Source organism: Odocoileus virginianus, chromosome 30 (assembly GCF_023699985.2).
Source record: "Odocoileus virginianus isolate 20LAN1187 ecotype Illinois chromosome 30, Ovbor_1.2, whole genome shotgun sequence".
Taxonomy (NCBI): domain Eukaryota; kingdom Metazoa; phylum Chordata; class Mammalia; order Artiodactyla; family Cervidae; genus Odocoileus; species Odocoileus virginianus.
This window is the reverse complement of record NC_069703.1, coordinates 32710792-32728713: the sequence shown is the minus strand read 5'-3', so window position 1 is coordinate 32728713 and position 17922 is coordinate 32710792. Positions and strand designations below refer to the sequence as shown.

The 17922-nt window shown below is 48.2% G+C and overlaps 1 protein-coding gene and 1 long non-coding RNA gene across 4 annotated transcripts in view; one reads left to right on the top strand and one right to left on the bottom strand.

Annotated features, from left to right (window-relative positions):
* Positions 1–493: 493 nt before the first annotated feature.
* On the bottom strand, positions 494–17820 carry LOC139032214 (uncharacterized). The gene is made up of 2 exons (XR_011484734.1): positions 17703–17820; positions 494–1342 (listed from the first exon to the last, which is right to left on the bottom strand). It is a non-coding gene; the product is annotated as an uncharacterized lncRNA (long non-coding RNA).
* Positions 17821–17830: 10 nt separating this feature from the next.
* The window catches only part of EIF4G3 (eukaryotic translation initiation factor 4 gamma 3), a 348977-nt gene continuing 348885 nt past the window's right edge, over positions 17831–17922 (top strand). For all 3 annotated transcript variants that reach the window (XM_070458865.1, XM_070458866.1, XM_070458863.1), the window contains exon 1: positions 17831–17913. The gene's annotated coding sequence lies outside the window, so the exon portion shown is untranslated. The remainder of the gene's footprint in view (positions 17914–17922) is intronic.

The window sequence follows — 17922 nt, the reverse complement described above, 5'->3', positions numbered from 1 at the left end:
TCGGCCCTCATTTCAGAGAGAAGTGTAAGGGGGTTCGGAGCCTAGTGTTTGAGTCGCCTGGGTTTAATCTCCATTCCAACCACAGGGGACCTCACCTGTCAAAGCCCCAGGTAACCGGAAACCCTGATCCATCCCTTGAAGGGTTGAAAATTATGAGATAATGTCTCTAGTGCTTAGGACATATTAATTGCTCGATATATGGTTATTATGCAGACAGAAATTTGACTCACATTCATTAAGTGCTTACTTAATGAATCTCCAGGATTGGAGATTTAAGAGTAATTCTTTTTGCGCCTTTTGGCAAGATTCCTTCCCTTTTTTTTTTTCTTTTTTGCCTTTTCTAAGCCTCAGTTTCTCCAACAGAAAAACAAGAGGGTGAGATTAGAGTGGATCCTCAGTAGGAGCCATTCCAGCCCTGACCCTCCAGGCTGTTTCTATCTCCCTCCCTCCAACCTCTCTCCCAGTTCCCTTCCTTTCTTCCACCTTCCCATCATTTATTCATTCAGTCGACAATTATTTATTGAGTATCTACTATATTGCAGGTGCAGGAAACAAAACAGACTGACATCAAACAGGTGTCCAGCAGTGACAGCCAGTCTGTTGGAAGCATGTTTGTTCAAAACCTTCTTTGTCCTCTCTTTCAGCAATCAATCCTGCAGGTTATTTTGTGTTTGGAACAGGGAAAAAAAAATTGTGCCAAGAGTTTATTTCTGTGCATCTCTGTGTGGCTGTGTACACACACACATTTATATTTAACATTGCAGCAGCGTCGTCATGGGAACCATTTTTTGGTGTCTCTGGGCATGAGCGCTGCCTGTGAGTGGAGGAGCATCTATGGAACACCCCCGGCATGGACTTTTGTGCGGCGAACCATCCTGCTGGCAGAGTTCCCCCACGAGCCTTTGTCGGCCCTTTTGATCATTGCTGCCTGTTTTTCTCATTGATCTTGTCGGATGTGAGTGAAAATGACTGGGGGTGGGGGGTGGGGGGCTGAATGTCAAGCTCAGAGACTGGCAGAGCCAGATCCCCTTGGACATCTGCCAGCGAGCGGCGTGGATAGGTCAGCTTGGGCTTTTTGTCTTTTTAAACCCTTGATTTGGGAATGTTTGAGGCTTTGGGGAAGACTTGGATGAAAAGACAAAAGCAGCCAGGGAATGTATTTTCAGAAACGACAGCTGCAGCAGCCACTTTTGAACTTGGTAGGCAGTGCCAGAGCTGGGAGGGGCGGAGTGCCGGCCAGGGGGAGAGAAGCGACGCGCTCTTCATCACGCAGCTCCTCGGGGGGCCTGGCCCGGTCCTCAGTGCTTTGCATACGTTATCTCCTGTAATCCTCCCATCCAGCCTGTAAGACAGACAGTGTGGTTCTTAGCAGGAAACTGGGATGGAGAGAAAAAGGGGCCGAGCCAAGTGGCAAAGCTGTGAGAGTCAAACCCAGGCTGCAGGCTGACTCCAGCCAGGGTCAGGGTTCTACCCACTGCTCCAGCCCCTGGCGCCCTCTCTGCAGCCAGAGGTTCCTCTCAATCCAGGCCAGGACTTGAGGGGAGAGGCCACCAGGAGTGGCAGCCCAGAGATGCAAGTCCGTGCACAAACCCCAAGTCACAGGGGTGGACCCCCTTCCTAGGGGGGCCGTGAGTGAACAAATCAAATCTCTGCAGACATTGCGTGTTTAGCCGCTAAGTCATCTCCAACTCCTTGCCACCCTTTGGACTGTAGCCCTCCAGGCTCCTCCGTCCACGGGATGCAGACATTACCTTCACTCTAAGTACAGGACTGCCTTGTGCTTTGGTGTCATGAGAGCTTACCAGGCATTGCTTCACTTCTTTATGTTATAAAGTCCGTGAGACCAATGTTTTCTTATCATTACTCTATTACAGATAAAGAGCGTGAGGTACAGAGAGGTTAAATGTCTTGCCCAAGATCACACAGCTAATGAGCTGAGATTTGAACCCAAGCAAATTGGTTTTGGCACCTGAGCCTTTCTGGTCTGTGAGCTAGGATTCTGCATAGAGCCACGTGGACTCTCCCTTCCACAAACAGCTCCAGCTCAGAGGTAAGAAGAGTTAAAGGAACAGGAAATAGGATCTTCCTTTAATTTTCATGGCTGCACCTTGTAGCACGTGGAACGTCCCCAACCAGGGATCAAACCCATGCCGCCTGCAGTGAAAGCTTGGTGTTATAACCACTGGACCACCAGGGAAATCCTGAGGCTCCTCTTTTATTGATGTGTTCAGCCCTGAGCTATGTCTTTCCACCTCACAACTTCGCCAGTCCGTTGGAACTACTAGGATCCCCTTTATACAGATGAGGTGAGTCAAGGTCCAGCCGGGTGAAGTGATTGGCTAAGGTCTCAGAACTGGGATTTGAGCCAAGACCTACATTTTCCAAAGTCCAAACCCTATGCTCCAAGAGTAAGATAGCACGGCCCTGGGTACTTCTACATTTCTCAGCTATAGTGCCAAAGAAGTGTTCAGGTGTTTTGCTGAGAACGGGGAAAGCCATTCTAGGAAACCCTTGTAAGGCAGAGGACTCAGACGCCCAGATCAAGGTGCTCTCTCAAATCTGCCAGGGTAGGGTTACACTCAGTAACTCAACCAGCATCCATCCCTCAGCTATTTACAGAGCGCCACCTACTGCCAGGCTCCGGGGCGTGCAGCAGTGAAAGCGAGTCATGGACCCTGCCGTGGGGAGCTTACCTTCTAGCCGCGAATAGCCATGATCCAAGTAAGTAACTGTGTGAGCTATCTAGGGAGCTGTGGGTGTGGATAAGAGACCGCTGGGCCTGGGTTGATAACTGATGTGCATGTTTTACATTTATTCAAGGACTTGAGAAGGTCAAGGATATCACTTAGTGCTTTTGGCCAAAGCTTAAAGCTGGCCATGCTACAGCATGAAATGAAAGAGGTTTCTATTTTCTTCCTGTTCAGAAAACAGGCTGTGGTACCCTGTTAGGATCCACCTCCTCTCGCCAAGCCATTTCCAGCCTCATAGAAAAGGTAAATAAGCTAGCGTCTGTGGAATACTTATTATGTGCCAGGTACCAGGCTACATCAGTCCCTTATGTACTTAGCATGATAGAATCACACACACACACACACACACACACACACACACACACACACACACACACAATCGACCCACCACAAAAGTAGCAGAAGGCGGGGATGAATTAAGTTTGTCTGGGAAGGAGGCAAGTCAAAGAAAGATGATACTTGCCAGCGTTTTGAAGGATAAGTAGGAGCTCAGTAGGCAATCCAGGAGCAGGAGACACTTCAGGGGAGGAAACAGCGTCTGGAAAGATTTGGAGACGTGAAAGTGTTTGGCTGTGCAAGATGCCTGTCAGTAAGGAAGTGGGAGGAACTGAGGTGCAGAGAATGCTGAGTCAGAGGCCACAGGGCCTTAGGTACCTGGCTGAGGAGCCTGGCCTCTGTCTGATCTCCATGCTCCCTGCAGAAGGGTGAGAGCCAAGCATCTTCTTCCACTTTTCTATCCAAGTGAAAGCAAAGGCACACAGGGGGGAGGGGGGAAAGAGTGTGACTGCCAAATTTGGGAAGCTGAAAAACGTTCATCTGCAGAATTAATTCTACATCGCTGCTATTTTCATTCTCGTGCTGGTGGGAAAGGCAGAGCATAGCAACGCGCCTCAGCCTTTTTCCAGGTGTCTGGAGCACTGGCAGGCTGGCTCCCACGGAGATCACTAGGGCCAGCCTGCTGCTTGGCGCCAGCTGTGGGCATCTGGAAATCCAGCTTCCTCTTCTGGTCATTAGATGGGGGGAAGATCAGAATCCAGGATTTTCCCAAGGCAGTAAACTTGGCAGGATGATTAAATGGCATTAGGCTTGACAAGGGCCAGGGGGAAGGATATCCGGACCACCCAGGATAGAAAGATGTGTTTTCCAGATTCAGGATTGGGTATGTGGGTGACTCTGTAAAGTGCTTTGGTTTAGAGCATGCTGGTGGCCTGCAGGGCGGGTTCTAGAGACCTTTCACAAGGCCAGGCCCACTAGCTGTCAGGTTGATCTCAGTAATAGGGCAGCTCAGAAGATTTGGTGTGTGGGTAGCTGTTGTTTAGTTGCTGAGTTGTATCTCTTTTGCAACCCCCATGGATTATAACCCGCCAGGTTCCTTTGTCCATGGGATTTTTCCAGGCAAGAATACTGGAGTGGGTTGCCATGTCCTACTCCAGAGGATCTTCCCTACCCAGGGATCGAACCTACGTCCCTTGCAGTGGCGGGTAGATTCTTTACCAGTGAGCCACCAGGGAAGCCCTGGGTGTGTGGAGGGTTCTGTTAATGAGGCCTGGAGCAGCGAGGTCACCTGCTGCTTTGGCTCGGGTCCAGCGGACATGTCCTGAACATGCTGGGCAACAGCCAGACGAGAGGAAGGAAGGCCCTGTTTGGATTCAACTTTTATGTGTAAGCAGTACTGGTAGCCACACTGGAGGGTAATGAGTTAATATATCCAAATGAATTAATATGTGTAAAGAGCTTTGTCCAATGCATAGCACATAGTGAGTGTTTAGTAAATGTTAGTTTTGTTATTGTTGCTTTGTTTTCTTTCTCTGACCAAACCCTGAAGCCATTGGCATCTTAGTTACTTGACCAGGGATCCAACCCATGCCCTTTGTAATGGGAGTGTGGAGTCTTAATCACCAGACTGCCAGGGAAGTCGCTAGTTGTTGTTTTTATCTGCTAGACACACTAATGGTTGTCTTCCAAGTGCTAGCTTATTTAATCCTCACATCAGCTCTAGGAAGTAGGAATTAACAGGTTTAAAAAAGTGTACCTGTTACAGGTGAGAAAACTGAGGTACAGGGGGGTTACATAACTCACTCCAGGGCACATAGTTAAAAGTGACAGAGCTGAAAAGAACCTCTACAATGCAACAATTTTTTAAAAAAATCAACCCAATTCAAAACTGGACAAAGGACTGGAATATACATTTCTCTGAAGAAAGTATCAAATGGTCAGTAAGCACATGCAAAGATGCTTGACACCAGTAACCATTAAGGAAATACAAACCAAAACTGCAAGGCAACTCCACTTCACACCTGTTAGGAGGGTTACTATGAAAAAGAAAGGAGGAAAGAAAATGAGTGTTGGTGAGAATGCGGAGAAACTGGAACCCTTGTGCATTGCTGCTGGGATATATAATGGAGCAACCATTGTAGAAAAACTATGAGTATAGTAGCTCTGCAAAAACCATATGATTCAGCAATTCCACTTCTAAGTATATGCCCCAAATAATTCAAAGCTGATACTTGTGAAAAGACACTTGTATACCCATAAGTTCATGGCAGTATTGGTCACAATAGCTAAAAAGTGGAAACAATGCAAATCTCCACTGATACATGAATGGATAAACAAGATGTGGTATATCCATTCAATGGGTTAGTATTCAGCCCTGAAAAGAAATTACATTCTGACACATGCTACAAGATGGATGAACCTTAAAAATATTAAGTGAAGTTTGAAAGTGAAGTCGTTAAGTCGTGTCTGACTCTTTGTGACCCTCACCATGGACTGTAGCCTGCCAGGCTCCTCCATCCATGGGATTTTCCAGGCAAGAGTACTGGAGTGGGTTGCCATTTCCTTCTCCAGTAAGTGAAGTTAGCCAGATGCAAAAGTATGGTATGAATCCATTTACATGAAATACCAAGAGCAGTAGAATGGTGGTTGCCAGAGGTTGGAGGGAGGAGAGAATGCGGAGTTATTGTTTATATTGTTTCAGTTTGGGATGTTGAAAAGTTCCGCTAATGTCAATGCCAATGCCAATGCCAATGCCAATGCCACTTAATGCCCCTGAATTGTGCACTTAAAAATGGCTACAATGGTAAATTTTATCTTGTATCTTATATGCTTGTTTTTTATTTTTTTTGTATTTTTTATGTTGTATCTTAAAACTAAAAAAAATGAAAGAAAAAATGTCAGAGTTGGATCAGGACCCAGGTCTCTTTGTCCCTAGCATCCCCTGGGATGGTTCCCTGGGCCCACTTTCTCCTTTGTAGGAAAATACACTTCATTTTTGTTCAAAACTGACCAGCAGACAGACTTCCCTGGAGAACTAGTGGTTAAGGATCTGCACTTCCAATGCAGGGGGTGTGGGTTCTATCCCTGGTTGGGGAACTAAGATCCCACATTCATGCAGTGTGGCCAAGAAGTTAAACAAAAAAATTACTGAGCTGTAGAGAGAAAAGCCAGGTCTTGATGCTAATGGACACACCCGGTTGGAATTAGTTCTCTTATCCAAACAAGGCATTGGCTAGTGATGTTCAACTCGAACAATAGGTAGGTTCTGAATTAGAATGTCGAAGAGTCAGATCGTGGTAACTGTGTGTGCTCCTTCTCTCTGACCCCCTCCCCCTCCCATGCCCCGTGCCCCCCCAGCAGGTATCATTTTGTGTCAGTCAGTCAGTCAAGGAATATTTTACTGAGCCCTCTGGTATATCACAAGGTAGTTCTCAGATACCAGCTGGGTGCCTTACAATTTAACTCAACCCTGACACCATCTACCTGAAGACAGCTTCAAATCCCACAGTTAGTTTATAAAGGATGGTCTGGGAAGCCCTCTCTGATAAGATGAAGTGAAGGGCTCAGTCCTACAAGGTTCCCCCACACCCACCCCTCTGCTTCAGATATGCCGGCCACAAGCCCAGGCTGTTATCTGTGCTTCTGGTCCATTGGCTAGAGACAGGAGGTTCCCATGACCCCTCCTTGCGCTGGAGTTAGTTACGAGAGCAGCTTACAGAACTCAGAGAAACATTTCCCTTGGTAGATCACCAGTTTATTATGAAAGGATGTGACTCAAGAACAGCACAGGGCAAAGGACAGGGAAAGGCTGCAGAAGCTTCCACACCCTCTCTCTCCACCGACCTGGAGGCACTCACAACCTTGTCCTCCTGGGGTTTTATGGAGGCCTCATCACAGAGGGCTACAGTTCATGGGGTCACAAAGAGTTGGACATGACTAAGCATACACACACACACACACACACACACACACACAAGCACACACATGCACACACGCATAACATACACTTGATTGATTAAATCTTCGGCCACTGGTGATGGAACTCAACCTCCAGGACAGGGACTGAAAGTTCAGCTCTCTAGTCATAAAGTATATTCGCCTGGCAGCCCAGCCCCCCCCTCCTTAGGTGACTTAGGGGCTTCCCAAACATCACTTCAATTTACATAACAAATGAAACCTTATCACTCTCCTAACTTCAGTTCTATTCAGTTCAGTCTCTCAGTCCTGTCTGACTCTTTGCCACCCCACAGAGTGCAAAATGCCAGGCTTCCCTGTCCATCACGAACTCCCGGAGCTTACTCAAACTCACATCCATCAATTCGGTGATGCCATCCAACCATCTCATCCTCTATCATCCCCTTCTCCTCCTGCCCTCAATCTTTCCCAGCATCAGGGTCTCTTCCAATGAGTCAGTTTTTCGCATCAGGTGAGCTTCAGCATCAGTCCTTCCAAAGAATATTCAGGACTGATTTCCTTTAGGATTGACTGGTTGGATCTCGTTGCAGTTCAAAGGACTCTCAAGAGTCTTCTCCAACACCACAGTTCAAAAGCATCAATTCTTCTGTGCTCAGCTTTCTTTATAGTCCAACTTTCACATCCATACATAACTACTGGAAAAACCATAGCTTTGACTAGACAGACCTTTATTGGCAAAGTAATGTCTCTGCTTTTTAATATGTTGTCTAGGTTGGTCATAGCTTTTCTTCCAAGGAGCAAGCGTCTTTTAATTTCATGGCAGCAGTCAACATCTGCAGTGATTTTGGAACCCCCCAAAATAAAGCCTCTCACTGTTTCCATTGTTCCCCTAACTATTTGCCATGAAGTGATGGGACGAGATGCCGTGGTCTTAGTTTCCTGAATGTTGAGTTTTAAGCCAGCTTTTTCACCCTCCTCTTTCATCAAGAGGCTCTTTGGTTCTTCTTCGCTTTCTGCCATAAGGGTTGTGTCATCTGTGTATCTCAGGTTGATATTGATATTTCTCCCAGCAATCTTGATTCCAGCTTGAGCTTCATCCAGCCTGGCATTTTGCATGATGTACTCTGCATATAAGTTAAATAAGTAGAGTGACAATATACAGCCTTGACGTACTCCTTTTCCTATTTGGAACCAGTCTGTTGTTCCATCTTCAGTTCTAACTGTTGCTTCCTGACCTGCATATGGGTTTCTCAAGAGGCAGGTCAGGTGGTCTGGTTTTCCCATCTATTTCAGAATTTTCCACAGTTTATTGTGATCCACACAGTCAAAGGCTTTGGCATTGTCAATAAAGCAGAAGTAGATGTTTTTCTGGAACTATCTTGCTTTTTCAATGAGCCAACAGATGTTTGCAATTTGATCTCTGGTTCCTCTGCCTTTTCTAAATCCAGCTTGAACATCTGGAAGTTCACGGTTCACATACTGTTGAAGCCTGGTGTGGAGAATTTTAAGCATTATTTTGCTAGAGTGTGAGATGAGTGCAATTGTGGGGCAGTTTGAACATTCTTTGGCATTGCCTTCCTCTGGGATTGGAATGAAAACTGACCTTTCTACTCTAAGGGTTCTAGCAGCTCTACTTCAGGGATGGAATGAAGATCAAATATATATTTATTATAAATCACAATATCACAAGCACACAATATATGTCAGGCACTATTCTAGGGCCTGGAGATACAGCAATGAACAAAACAGAATCCCTACTCTTGTAGGGCTAACATTCTAATGGGGAAGATAGATTATAAATATGAATATGTAAATATGTCACTGGTTAGATGGTGTTAAGTATAATGAAGGAAATTACAGTAAGATAGAGTGGGCTGAGGTTGGGAGTGGGTTGTTAATTTATAAGGAATGATCAGGGAAGGCCTCTCCTATAAGGTGGCAGTTGAGTAGGGACAAGAAGGAAGTGAGGGGATGAGCAAACAGTACTATATCCTAAGGACAGGAAACAGAAAGTGCAAAGACCCTGAGGTCTGAAGTGTATAAAAGGAACATCCGGGAACTTCTCTGCTGCTCCAGCGGTTAAGATTCCACTTCCACTGTAGGGGGCATGGGTTCTATTCCTGGTCAGGGAAGATCTTGCATGCTTTGCGATGTGGCCAAATAAATAAATAAAATGTTAGTTATTAAGGGAAAAAAAAAAAGGAACATCCGAAAGGCCAGTGCACTAAAGAAGACTACAGGAGCAGCTCAGGGGGGTAAAGGCGGGGGCGTGGGAGTCAGAGATCCCTGAACACCTCAGAGACCACTGAACAGATTTTGGTTTTTACTCTAATTCAGAAGTGAGGGCAGTGGAGGGCTCTGGGCACAGGAGTGGCAGGATCTTAACTTTTCAATGTAAATCATTATGGGGATTATTATTATTATTTGGCCATGGCAGCTTGTGGGATCCTAGCCTCCCTCCTGCAAGGAAAGCATGAAGCCCTAACTGCTGCGCTACCAGGGAATTCTATGGGGATTATTTAACTTGAAGGTCCAATTACCTCTCTCTCTTCCCTATTAGATGTGGTCTCATTAGGGTCCCAGCGCAGAGCCTAGGATGTAGATATCACTCAGTAAATGCCCATTAAATTAGTTCTGAAGATTGACTGTGATTCCAGAGGTACACAGGGGATCAATGGCCCATCCTTGTAGTGGGAAAAGAGGGGAATGGGTGCGTGTGGGGATATCCAACTTCTTAATGAGAGGATGGTATCAGGTCATGAGAAGCACCTTCGTCCAGCAGCAAGAAGAGCTTGTGAGTTTCAGTCCAGGCTGTGTTGGTCACTGCAGGGTGACCTTGAGAAAAATCTTATATCTGGGCTCTAATTTAAAACCAGGACCCTAAGGTGATCCCTAAGGCACCTCCCGTCCTGACTAGACGCATTATAATACTTCAAACAATTATGGTAAATAAAAGTAACTTAAAATTTACTGTCTTAACCATCTTATGATAATATTTTTTGTTCCCTCTTCCATCCTGGTGAAGCTGCAGTATCTACTGCTGCAGAACTGTTGGGGGCTATGGTCAGCTGCAGAAATACCTGAGAGATGAAGACCACTGCACACACATATGGGCAAAGGCAAAGGGGTAGGATGACTTGGCCTGGGAAGTGGGGGTGGCTGTGGCAGCAAGTTTTGCCTTGGAAGGAAGAACTAAAGGATGTAGCTTTGTTGAGGTTCTGACCATGCCCTAGGCCCTGGTGATGCTCTCTATGGACCAGCTCCTCCAAGTCCTGCTTTAATCCTTTGGAGGCAGACCTCCTGTCTTCTTTTTGCAAAAGGCCCAGAGAAATTAGGAAACTTGCTTAAGGTTGATGAGCTCGTCTGCAAGGTTAGAATCCAGATCTCTCTGAAAGTTTACAACTTTTGAAAGAACTACTACCTTCATTACCGGGAGAAATAGCAATAACCTCAGATATGCAGATGATACCACCCTTATGGCAGAAAGTGAAGAGGAACTAAAAAGCCTCTTGATGAAAGTGAAAGAGGAGAGTGAAAAAGTTGGCTTAAAGCTCAACATTCAGAAAACTAAGATCATGGCATCTCGTCCCATCACTTCATGGCAAATAGATGGGGAAACAGTGGAAGCAGTGTCAGACTTTATTTTTTGGGGCTCCAAAATCACTGCAGATGGTGACTGCAGCCATGAAATTAAAAGATGCTTACTCCTTGGAAGGAAAGTTATGACCAACCTAGATAGCATATTAAAAAGCAGAGATATTACTTTGCCAACAAAGGTCCGTCTAGTCAAGGCTATGGTTTTTCCAGTGGTCATGTATGGATGTGAGAGTTGGTCTATAAAGAAAGCTGAGCACCAAAGAATTGATGCTTTTTTTGAACTGTGGTGTTGGAGAAGACTCTTGAGAGTCCCCTGGACTGCAAGGAGATCCAACCAGTCCATCCTAAAGGAAATCAGTCCTGGGTGTTCATTGGAAGGACTGATGCTGAAACTGAAACTCCAATACTTTGGCCACCTCATGTGAAGAGTTGACTCACTGGAAAAGACCCTGATGCTAGGAGGGATTGGGGGCAGGAGGAGAATGGGACGACAGAGGATGAGATGGTTGGATGGCATCACTGACTCGATGGGCAGGAGTCTGAGTAAACTCCGGGAATTGGTGATGGACAGGGGGCCTGGTGTGCTGCGATTCATGGGGTCGCAAAGAGTCGGACATGACTGAGTGACTGAACTGAACTGAACTACCTTCAGTAGTAGGGCAGCCTACCACCAGGCCCTGTGATGCTGGGCAGGGCCTGCTGACATAGCTCTTTACTGAAGGACATTCATAGCTGATTATGAACCAGCTTCAGTATAGGCAATGGGGCAAAATATTTACTTTTTTTTCCCACAGGGGCTTTTCTCCTCTCCATGTTCATTTCAGATGAGTGCCCTATAGTCGCTACTTATTCAGTCTTCCTCTGCCTTCTTGTTTTTTATGTTCTTGGTCTCTCATCTCTACGTCTTAACTCCCTAGGGTCTAGATCTTACGTCACTAAGTTCCACGCCCAGCTCTATCTTGCCAGGCCTTGGTGGAGGTTTGCATGTCTCAGAGTGGAACACCTGATACAAACCTTCTGTGGCTACTAAAGATGGCTTCATTATGCTAAAAGGCTAGTCCCCTCCAGGAGGAAAAACAAATGAAAGAGCCAGAGAATTCCAGCTTGGAACAATATTTTCAAAAATTTTCAATTCAGAAATTAAAGGGTCCCCCTGAGTCCAATCTTCCATTCATTTAGAGAAACAGCATGGTGACCCCACATGATAACAAGTAAGCAAAGCACCATCACTCAGCCTTGAGAAGATGTATAAACTAGATCTTAACCTGCCTGCTGGCTCTTGGAGTGAGGATGGAGAGGTATACTGATTCTGGGAGGGAATGCAGGCCTCTGCTGGGGTTAGTGTGGTGGACTCTGGGAATGGTAGCTGGGTGGTTAAAAATGCAAAATTCCGCCGGTGGACCAGCAGGACCCTCTTGACTTTCTCACTCCCTGTGCAGTGAGGCCCAGCCTAGGCTCTGCAGTACCCAGGGCCTCTCCAGGATAACCTGAAATCCTCTGGCAATTCACAAATATTCTCTCCTTCAGTGAGCTTCACGTCGTATTAACTGGGTACTAGATATCAAGGATATTTTAAAGGGCCAAGTAATGTTCCTGTATCCAACTATTGCGGGCTCCCCAGGTGGTACACTGGTAAAGATTCTGCCTGCAATGCAGGAGACACAGGAGATATGCATTTGATCCCTGTTGGGAAGATCCTCTGAAGGAAATGGCAACCCATTCCAAATATTCTTGCCTGGGAAATCCCATGGACAGAGGAGGCTGGCAGGCTACAGTCCATGGGGTCTCAAGAGTGACTAAACTGCCACACAACTGAATGACTAAACCACCAACCATCCAACTATTATTATGAGTCAGGGACTGGACTTTGTACATATTATCTTATTTCTCATGATAGGAGGCAATCTCCATTTTACAGATGAGAAAACTGAGGCATGAGAGGTTAAGTGATTGTCTCTAAGGTCATACAACTAATCAATGGCAGGGCTGAGAATCAAACTCAGGCAATTTGATTCCAAAAGCTGTACCCTTAGTTGCTCAACACAAGCTTTAAGCATCCACTCGGGAACCTAGAAAAGGTGAGCATAGCTCAGCCTGGGGAGTGAGGAAAGGCTGTCTGGAGGAAGTGGGGCCTAAGCCAACCTTGAAGCGGGACGGGAATTAGCCAATGGGCTGAGAAAAGAGAGGATGGTTTGGGGTTGTAGCCCAGGGTGAGGAGGAAGATGGCCTTGTTTGCAGTGGAGCAAGGTGGCTGCAGCTCTGGATGTGAGGTGGAGAATGGCAGGATGGAAGCAGAGTCTAGATCCTGAGGCTGTTTTATTTCTTTACTTGTTTATGGCCGCACTGTTGTAGTACATGGGCTCAGTTGCCCTGCAGTATGTGGAATCTTCCCAGATTAGGGATCAAACACATGTCCCCTGAGTTGATAGGCAGACTCTCAACCATTGGACCACCAGGGAAGTCTCCTGAAGGGTCCTGAATTTAAACTGGATCCTGAGGGCAATGTGGGAGGCATGGACAGCTCTCAGCAGGCAAATTTACAAGATCAGCTTTGCTTGTGGACAGTGTCCCTGGACAGCGTGGGGAGGTTGCTCTGGGGAAGGCAATGGTGGCATATCAGAACTGGAGTCAGATGCCTGGGTTAATTTTTTAAAATACTTATTTATTTCACTGCACCAGTTCTTAGTTGCAGCACAGATCTTTAGCTGTGGCATCAGAGCTCTTAGTTGCAGCATGCAGGATCTAATTCCCTGATCAGGGTTCAAACCTGGGCCCCTTGCACTGGGAGCTTGGAGTCTTAGCCACTAGACCACCAGGGAAGTCCCAGATGCCTGGGTTTAAATGCCAGCATTTCGACTTGAAAGTTATACAATTACTCAGTTTCTTTGTAAATAAGGTATAGTATTACCTTGCACAGTTGTGGAGGTGAATAGGATTGACTCTAAGTAGAATGCTTAGGAGAGTTGTGCCCTGGCACACAGTAGGTGTTCAACAAATTTTAGCTGCTCTGTGTCAAATGGGAGGTGTTGAGCAGGGTTATGCTTTGGATGAAAGGAGAGCACTCTACCTTTCTGACTTTGCACGGGTATAAGGCTTTCCCATTGATTGCCCAGGCCTAGAATCTTATCAAGGACTGTTACATTATTTTGCTCAAGATCTATCTGTTTAAGAGAGATAACTGAAGACCAGACACACAATAATCGCCTGATGAGTGTAGCTATTAAGTTGGAAAAGGAAACAAGCTCAGAAAAGAATAACAATTAAGCAATTATCAGTCTGTTATCACCCTGTAAGTTCCATTCTGTTCAGCTGCTCAGTCCTGTCTTGACTCTTTGTGACCCCATGGACTGCAGTACACCAGGCTTCCCTGTCCATCACCAACTTCTGGAGCTTGCTCAAACTCATGTCCATTGAGTCAGTGATGCCATCCCAACCATAACATCCTCTGTCATCCCCTTCTCCTCCTGCCTTCAATCTTTCCCAGCATCAGGGTCTTTTCCAGTGAGTCAGTTCTTCTCATCAGGTAGCCAAAGTATTGGAGTTTCAGGTTCAGCATGAGTCCTTCCAATGAATTTTCAGGACTGATTTCCTTTAGGACGGACTGGTTGGATCTTGCAGTCCAAGGGACTCTCAAGAGTATTCTCCAATGCCACAGTCCAAAAGTCAATTCTTCAGTGCTCAACTTTCTTTATGGTCCAACTCTCACATCCATACATGACTACTAGTAAAACCATAGCTTTGACTAGACGGACCTTTGTTTGCAAAGTAATGTCTTTGCTTTTTAATACGCTGTCTAGGTTGGTCATAGCTTTTCTTCCAAGGAGCAAGAGTCTTTTAATTTCATGGCTGCAGTCACCATCTGCAGTGATTTTGGAGCCCCCCAAAATAAAGTCTCTTATTGTTTCCATTGTTTCCCCATCTATTTGCCATGAAGTGATGGGACGAGATGCCATGATCTTACTTTTCTGAATGTTGAGCTTTAAGCCAACTTTTTCACTCTCCTCTTTCACTTTCATCAAGAGGTTCTTTAGGTCTTCTTCACTTTCTGCCATAAGGGTTGTGTCATCTGTGTATCTCAGGTTATTGATATTTCTCCCTGCAATCTTGATTCTAGCTTGTGCTTCATTCAGCCTGGCATTTTGCATGATGTACTGTGCATATAAGTTAAATAAGCAGGGTGAAAATACACAGCCTTGACATACTCCTTTCCTGATTTGGAACCAAGTCTGTTGTTCCATGTTCAGTTCTAACTATTGCTTCTTGACCTGCATACAGATTTCTCTGGAGGCAGGTCGGGTGGTCTGGTATTCCCATCTCTTTAGGAGTTTTCCACAGTTTGTTGTGATCCACACAGTTAAAGGTTTTGGCGTAGTCAATAAAGCAGAGGTAGATTCACCCTGTAAATGGGGAACCAAATTCTTTCCTGGGAACAGGTTTTCATTGGGAGAAGGAAGTTTGAGATCTGGAACACAGAAGGAGAATCTGGGGAAGGGCAGTACCAGTTGGGAATTTTTCCTGGAGCTGATTGTGCCTGAAGAAGACCAGAAAATCCAATCCCAGGTAAACAGGTGTTACAAATCCAAACGATTCCAGAATGTGACTTCCAGTCTGGAGATGATGGATGGATGATATTCCTTCTTCACTACACTAGGAGCTGTGAAACTCTCCCCAGAAAGATGCAGTGGAGGTATCCCCTTCTTCCAGATGGTTTTTATTCAGAAGGAACTTTTAGGGTTCCCAAGGACTACCAAGAATTAAGCACCGATTGTGTGTAGAGCTTCATATGAATTGAAAAAAAAAAAAAAAAAAGGCAGTATGAAACAGTATAGCAGGAGTTAGAACCCACCTCTGATTCCAATTTTGTGTCTGCCAATTACACTCTCCATGTGACCTTGGGAAAGTATCTTGCCCTTTTTTTTTAATGATTTTATTTTCATTTATTTAGTTTTGGCTGTGCTGGGTCTTTGTTGCTGTGCAGGCTTTTCTTTAGCTGTGGTGAGCTGGGCTACTCTCTAGCTGATGTGCACGGGCTTCTCTTGTTGTGGAGAACTGGCTCTAGGGCATTCCAGCTTCAGTAGTTGTGGCACAAGGGCTTGAGTTGCAGCTCCTGGGCTTTAGAGGACAGGCTCAATAGTTGTAGCACATGGTCTTAGTTGCTCCACCACCTCTGGGATCTTCCTGGACCAGGGATTAAACCGGTGTCTCCTGCATTGGCAGGCGGATTCTTTCCCTCTGAGCCACCAGGGCAGTCTCCTCTTGTGGGTTTTGAGCCTGGCTTTTCTCAGCTCCTTCTTTTGGGTGGTGGTATTGAGTCTCCCCGGAGAAGGCAATGACAACCCACTCCAGTACTCTTGCCTGGAAAATCCCATGGGCAGAGGAGCCTGGTGGGCTGCAGTCCATGGGGTCTCGAAGAGTCAGACACGACTGAGCGACTTCACTCTCACGCACTGGACAAGGAAACGGCAGCCCTCTCCAGTGTTCTTGCCTGGAGAATCCCAGGGACGGCGGAGCCTGGTGGGCTGCCGTCTATGGGGTCGCACAGAGTCGGACACGACTGAAGTGACTTAGCAGCAGCAGCAGCATTGAGTCTCCCTGGGCCTCAGTCTCTTCCTTTGTGAAATGATTGTCCCTATTTCACTGGACGGTGTGAGACAGTAAGTGCTCGGTGCCTGGGAACCATTATTACCTGGCTTGCTCCCTGATCTCTGCAGTTCTTTTCCCCTCAATGTTCCAGTGCTTAGACAAGACCCCCAATGCGGGGTGGTGGTGGTTTGCGGGCAGGGTGTGTGTGGGGGTGTGTTCGTTGGTCATGCTCAGGAGAAAAGGAGTTTAAGTGTCATAGGGCACTGGGGAGCCGACCGCCGGCTGACGGTCAAAGGGCGCTCGGGTCCTGAGGCAGGCCTGAGAAGAATCCTTGCACAGATCCTTAAATTAGGGCTGCCGATTAGATAAGGCAGTCAGGTGAGGTCCCCGGGCAACTTGGGAGGCGGCCAGGTTCCTTCAGACGAAGGTGGATTTCAGATCCTGGTTTGGCTCTGTCCTTTCTCTGCTGGGTGACCTTGGGCCGGTCCCTTTTCCTCTCCTCGCCTCAGCGCGCTCTGGAGACCGGGGCTCCTCATCCCACTCGCTTCTCTGAGCGAGGGCGAAATGTCGACACAATGGACGGTGACTGCGTTACAGGCCGGCGAGAGCTCTGTGTGATGCAGATAGGGGCACGCGGCGCGTTCCTCTCCAGCGATTTCTCTGTGGTGAAGCGCTTCCTACCACCGTGACCTGGGTCTCTCTCAGCGTCTCCCGCCCCCCGCGGACAGGGCTCTGCGGACCGCAGGGCTCCACGGCCGTTACCATTGTTCTTCGCGGCTGGGCTACAGGGGAGGGCTCTCACAGACCAGACCTCGCCTTTGGTCTCTCCCTCCGCCCGGTACCCCTCGGCCGCAGCGCGCCTGGGAAGCCTCCCCCCGCGCCCCTCCCCCGACTCCTTGCCGATCTTCCCCGAGGAAGCGAGTCCGCCCCAGAGAGCTCCCGAACGGCGGCCGAAGACGCCCCCGAGCGTTTCCGAAGAATCCCGATCACTCCCAGTCTCCGGAAAGAGCCGAAGGGGCTTCCCACCCTCGGCCTCCCGAGCCACTCCGAAAAGGCCCGAAGTTTTCCGAGCGGCCGTCCTGCCGGACTGCTGGAGGCGGCCGCAGCGCCATGTTGGATGCTCTGCTCGTTGAGGGAAGAAAATCCGCCGGCATCGCCTGAGCCCCGCTACCGAGAAGGGCGCCGCTTCCCCCGGGGAGGGGGATAAAGACCCCCCGCCGCCGGCCCATGAGGATATTGCCGTGAAAGGTCCGGTCTCTCCGCCTCCTGCCCCCGCCGGGTCCGGCCCCCCCCCTGGGGTCGCGTTGTCACGGAGACCGGCAGCCGGTGGTGCTGGCCCGCGGGGCGGCTGCTGCTGCCGGCGGCGGCGGCGGCGGCGGCGGCGGCGGCGGCGGCGGCGGGCGTGTGTGACCGGCCCGGGCCCCCTCCTCCTCCTCCTCCCAGCCTCCCCCCGGCCCCCTGCTCCCGCCGCCTCCCCGGGTCTGCCCCCATCCCGCCCCCCCGCTGCCCCCGGCCCCTGCACCCCGGCGCGCCCGGTCCCGCTCTGGGGGGGTTGGTGGCTTCGCTTTGCCATGAGTTTACCGCAGAAACCGGCTCTGAAATCAGGCTCAGCGGCTGCAGCAGGAACCGGACCCGGCACCGGAGCGGCGGCGGCGGCGGCGGCGGCGGCAGCGGTACCGCCTCCTCACCCGGCGGCGGCGGCGGCGGCGGCAGCGGCGGCGGCGGCGGCGGCAGCAGCGGCGGCCCCTCCTCACCCGAACATCAGGGCCCTCCAGACCCAGGCGCCCCAACAGTATCCTTT